Source organism: Centruroides sculpturatus, unplaced genomic scaffold, assembly GCF_000671375.1.
Source record: "Centruroides sculpturatus isolate CEXI.00-Female unplaced genomic scaffold, Cexi_2.0 scaffold802, whole genome shotgun sequence".
Taxonomy (NCBI): Eukaryota; Metazoa; Arthropoda; class Arachnida; order Scorpiones; family Buthidae; genus Centruroides; species Centruroides sculpturatus.
Window position 1 is genome coordinate 1,386 of NW_019384927.1, and position 6,306 is coordinate 7,691.

At 23.3% G+C, this 6,306-nt stretch overlaps 1 long non-coding RNA gene across 1 annotated transcript; it reads left to right on the top strand.

Annotated features, from left to right (window-relative positions):
• The first annotated feature begins 530 nt into the window (after positions 1-530).
• On the top strand, positions 531-5,759 carry LOC111631929. Its single transcript, XR_002757779.1, has 3 exons — positions 531-885; positions 1,089-1,146; positions 5,659-5,759. It is a non-coding gene; the product is annotated as an uncharacterized LOC111631929 (long non-coding RNA).
• Positions 5,760-6,306: the final 547 nt, after the last annotated feature.

Consider the following 6,306-nt stretch of genomic DNA (forward strand, 5'->3'; position numbering starts at 1 on the left):
TTTTCAAATTGCAGCCCAATAATATACAAATTTATTACACTTCATTTAAAATATTTAAATACTTAATTTTAACTTTAAATAAGTTTAAATAATATTTTAAAATATTTGTTAAGTAATAAAATAAAAGCAAAAATGGTCCCCACAGGTCTGTGGAACACAGTTTACTTTCAGAACTACTGTGTTAGACCTATGTCATGAAACATTTTATTGGATTTGAGAACATTTATATCTGATATCAATTAACATTTCTTTCATTTCATAAATTGGTAACACTTGTTACTAACCATAAAATATAAGTANATATAATACAAGAAATTCTATATTCAAAAATAATAGAATCATTATTTTTGAATATAGAATTTTAAAACTATTTCTCATTACTAAATTGGCAACAAAATTACCCTAGGCTTTTTTCTCAGTAAAGACAATTAAAAAGTTTTGTTTTTCATAGTGTATTTCACAAGAAGTTTAATTTTATTAGAAAAAACATACTTTGAATGTATTTGTCAAATCAAAATTATTCATTTGTAATAATTTTTATTGACATTTTTACCATAAATGTTATATTTTTATTTTATTTACAAGAGTTTTTAAAAGTGCAAATGAAGACTATCTAAGAAATAAGGAAATAAGCTTAAAAAATTAGTTTGCAACTTGAGGATTAAAAATACCGAAATATAAATAAAATTACTTATTTTTTATAACATTCTGTTTTTATTTAATAGAAGAAAATATTAATGAACTGACTGCAAAATGGAAAGAGTTGCATCATAAATATATTCTTGTAGATAAATATTACAAACATATAGATAATAAAATTAGAAGTTACCAAAAATTAGATGATGAACTTTGCAAAAAGATTTCAAGTTTGAGAAATAAAGCAAGGTAAATGGTTTTATAATCTTATTGTAAAACAGTTTACATATCAAGAAAATAAAAAGCTTTTTCAATAAAATAATTTATATTTACTTTTAATTTGCTTAAGATTGCCATCACAGACAATTGTTTAACTTTTACAACTTTTTATTTTGTAAAAATTTTTATGAATTTTTATTGGAATATAGATTATTATGTTTTGATCTGTTTAGAAGTAATTACTCAGCTATTGAATCTGAAAAACAAGAATTTAGTGAAAAAGAAGATAATGTAAGTTAAATTCAATAAAATCATTTTATTCTGAAATATATGAATCTATTACTCTTTAAATTAAGAAAGTAAAACACTTAATACTGTAAATTTTTTTTATTATTATTTTGCAGCAATTATAGCAATTTAATTTCTGTGATATAATTGATGTATTAAATTATGCTGTTTTGCTAAAAATGGAGTAGTGGAATAAATTAAATATTTAGATTCTTATTAAAAATTGTGAAGCTTAAAATGAAACCAATAAGTGATACACAAATCAGAAATAACAATAAAATTAAAAATTATTAAAATAGATTTCTTATTTTTACTTGAAGTTTCAGAAATTTTCTTTAAAATGAATTTTATTAAAATATGAAACAAATTTATGATGTCAATTAAACAGCATAAATAATAAACAGGAAAATATACTTTGATGGTTACCAATGTTAATTAGTCAAGTTATATCTGATTTATTTTTATTAAATTTTTAAATTAAATTAGTCTAAAGATAGATAGATGCTGTCACCTATGTTTAAATATTAATAATTAGAATTTAATTATTTTCTAATATTTAAGCATTAATTAAATTTAAAATTAAGTTCTTCCAAATTAATCTAATAAAGGAAGATAATTAGAAATTATCTTCCTTTCTTTAGATCAAAGTATCTTGGTTTATCTTTAGAAGTTTGGCTTTGTTTATTATTGTATATATTTATTAATGTTAAATTGTAATTGTCAAACCAATAAATTTAGGACAAAATAAAGAAGGAAGCCTAAATGAATTATATGTTAAATAGAATGAGTAAACAAAATGTCATTGAAAATGAGAATGGTAAACATCATTCTCATTTTCATTTACTCATTTTATATTGTGCCTGTTTGAACATGTTGGTGAATGATAGGACTTTGTATACTTCAAGAAACAGAAAATTTTATCTGGAATAAAATGAGAGTTCTAATAACAAACATATGAAATTTTAGATGAACTTTAATATATGAGATGAGAACAAAGAGTGCTATTTGACTTAAAGACAATTTTACAGCAGAATAATTCAAAGTTTTGCCAACTTTTGCAGATTAGAACCAAACTTTTATGCCAAAAATTTTCTTCTATTCCTCTACTAATAAATTGACAAAATTTTCTGTTAACAGAAAGATGATTTTCCAAACAGACTAAAATAAAAGAAAATGTAGGTAGAATTTTCTGGTTCTCATTTCACAGTATGAAAAAATTATTTTAGATTGATTCATTGGTATATAGGTAAATGTTTTTATTTTCATAATGTGTAAATCTGATGAAGTCTTTTGTTTTCTCTTGATGTATGCCTACATTTTTTTTAAGAATATACATTATTCTTAAAAAAAAATGTGCAGTATTTAAAAATAAAAATTTGACTTTGATATTTCACTGATATGTAGTTGAATTACACAAGATGACTTTTTTGTAATAAAGATCAATATATTTTAATTATTGTGGTCTAGCAACAATGAAATTAATATATTTAATTAATTAGATAATTAAATTTGGAATAATGTGATATCATTCAAAAATAATGTTTCAAAATAAGTTTTTTCCATAAATCATTAAATATTTTCAAATTTTTTAAAATTGACAAATATATTTTAATTTTTAAATAAAATAAAATAAACTAATGAATAAAATGAATTTATAAAATGAAAGAAGCTGGATACTTAATTATATAACACTCACCAAATAAACCATTACCAGTTCATAACCAAACAGAAAAATTCTTTCTACGAATGTTTTCATCTATATGTAATAGACATCCTCAGGTATTGAAGATATTGAACTAACAGCTAGTAGAATAGAATGTTTTTGAAAGTTCCGTTTAATTACGTAATTCAAATACGTTGTGTTAAAATTGAAAATATGTAAAATATTTAAAACATATCCGAATAAATAATTGATTTCACGTAGATCATGACGTAAATATCCTCCGTAATTTAAAATATCTTTGATGCATGTTTCAAGTACCTCGAATTGCTGTAGATATATAAGGCAATTAGAAAAGGGGTCGGTATTAATTTCAAAGAAACCGATACGCTTTCTGCAGCATGGCGTGCCATATTTGAATTAGATCCCAATGATTGAAACGCGCATCAAAGATATTTTAAATTATGGAGGATATTTTCATCATGATCTACGTGAAATCAATTATTTATTCGGATATGTTTTAAATATTTTACATATTTTCAATTTTAACGCAACGTATTCGAATTACGTAGTTAAACAGAACTTTCAAAAACATTCTATTCTACTAGCCGTTAGTTCGATATTGTCAATACCTGAAGATGTCTATTACATATAGATGAAAACGTTTATAGAAAAATTTTTCTGTTTGGTTATGAACTGGTAATGGTTTATTTGGTGAGTGTTATAAAATGAAAGAAGCTTTTAGAACCTCAATTTTTCATTAAATAACTAATTCATGTTTTGCTTTTCACAAAAACAAAAAAGAGAGAATTAGTTGAAGTTAACTAACATGCTACATAACCTATAACTAAAAATTTGAAGAAAATGACAAAAAAAATAAAATAAAACTTTGATTAAGAGACTGAAGAATACACAAATGTGTGAAAAATTAAAAGTTGCAGTTAGAAAATATGTAAAAAATGCTTAAGGACAACTTGATTGCTTTTCTTCTTAATGTGCACTCAAATTTTATATGGAGAATTTATGTATAGGCGAATTTTTAAAAAAATAGATGATGATAATTTTGAAATATTAAAAAAAACACTAAACCTATAAACCAGCAAATTTTATAACAAATGCAAATGTATTTGCCCATGTTTAATGGGTGTCATCAAGCAAACTAATCACCAAATGCTGAAACAAACGGGAGGATTGCCAAGCACATGTGCAGAGGGGAGATGACATAAGACAAGAGAAATGGGGAGGTGGAAGATAGTAAGATTTATAGTTTGAAGAATGACTTCCATGCTATGGGGAAGGAGTCAACATTGTTAAAACTAATAGTGTTTTTTTTTTTTTGCAGGTGGTCTTTTATATTTCAACCTGCTCAAGATGTTTTAGAAAGGGTTGCCTGGAAGAGTTATTTAAGAGACATACTTTGTGGAATTCCACATTGATGTCCAGTTGGAGGCATAGATAGCCAATGCTGTGTTGACTAATCTTTTTGTGATGGATGTTCCTTGAGGCAGGTGTTTAACTTCTCTGTCCTCATTTCTCTCATCTTACATCACCTTTCCTCTGTACATGTGTTTGGCAATCTCCCATTTGTTTCAGAATTTGGTGATTAGTTTGTCTGATGATGATAGGTGAAAATGTTTGCATTTTTTATAAAATTTGCTGGTTTATAGGTTTAGTGTTTTTTAATTCTAATTTAACCAGTTTTAAGTGGCAGTTTTCTTCTATTTTGAAATATGTTATAGTTTTGAAAAAATCTCAATATTTTTAATATTTACTGTATTAATATGAAAAATTGGATTATTATTATTGATTATTTCTTGAAATTGACATCAATTTAAATTATATCTTATTAACTATTGAAATCACTTATTTAAGGAAACCAAACACTGTTTACTTCATTGAAAAATATTTTCATTTACTTTCAAACCATTATCAGTTACAACTTATTTTAAAAAATATAATTTCTAAAAATAAAAGATTATCTTTAGATAAGATAAATGAGTAAATTAAAAACTCTCTTAAACCGATTTCGAGTAATTTGTATTAGCAGACAAATAATTAACAAAGATACTTTACTTCATCCAACTCTATTTCTTTTATTACTTTCAAATTTCATGCCTCATCGATGATGATCCACCGATGAGGCTGTAACGGCGAAATGCATTTGGAGATTTTTTTGAGAAATTTGAAACTAAATTAAACTACTAAATTAATACAACTAAATTTTAATTTATGAATTCAAATATTTTAAAATTTATCTTAGAATCATCTTTTTGAAAAATTTTAACTGATGATAACTGTTCATAAGTTTTGACACGTATATGTAAATTATATATATTGCATTAAAATCTTTATACAGTGATAATTTAATTATTTATTACATTTCACAAAAATTTTGTAACTCAGATTAACTCAATCTTGTAAACAGATAGTAAAATAACAAAACAAAATGTTGTAGGTGTTTCAAATAATTTGATAAATTTATTATTTTAAATTGTTTTATAGTAGTTATTGCATAGCTTTTTTTTACATTAAATATAATTTGTTATAAATATTGTTGCCAAAGAAATTATATAACATAAAACATTTCATATCATAATTATATTTTGTATGGTGAATAAAAGATAGCAATGCACAAAAAAAACCACTAATTTGTTGTCAGTGTGAACACAAGTTGGAAAATATAACTAAGACAAAGGTTAATTTTTTTTTTATAATCATTAGTCATATTTGTTTACCTTATTAGAAATGTCAGATTGCAAAACTGTCATTGTTGTTATGTAATTAGAATATATTTGTGACATTAAATTTGAAGTTATTTATGTTTGTTTAATATGATTTTAACATGTGTCTTTAAGGTGACTGTGAAGTCTACAGTTGATTTTATTGAAAATTATCTAATAAATTCTATTAGAACAGAATCAGATAATGAATCTACAAAACAGTAAGTATATATTGTAAATTTTAATTTATAGTGTAGTTTAAATAACTGACACAATCTATTAGATTGTAAGTGTTTAAATAGAAACTAATCTTTTAGAATTTTTTTTCCTCAGAATAAATATAATAATTGGGAAGTTAATTGATTAATGATCATTTGATCTTTTTATTTACTTCAACTATCAGACTTTTCTAATAAAACTTTGGGAAGAATATCTAAATATGATATTGTTTATTTAAATGTTTATAAATATTAATAATCATAAGGATGTATTAGATTAGATTCCTAATTATAATAAATTAAAATTAAACATTTAATTCAATACATCATTCATAAACAATTGTTTGACTTAAAATAAATTGGTAATAAATAATAGAAACAATTAGTACTTTATACTGTAGCTCTTGAATCTGATATTGATTTTTGAACAGATAATACAAATTTAGTAAAGGTTTTTCTGTTTTTTTTTTTTTTATTAATTATTCAATTATATGCATAGAGATGAGAAAATCAAACATATTTTCAGTTATGTCTGAGGAACAATTTTTTTTTTTTTTTGGTTTAA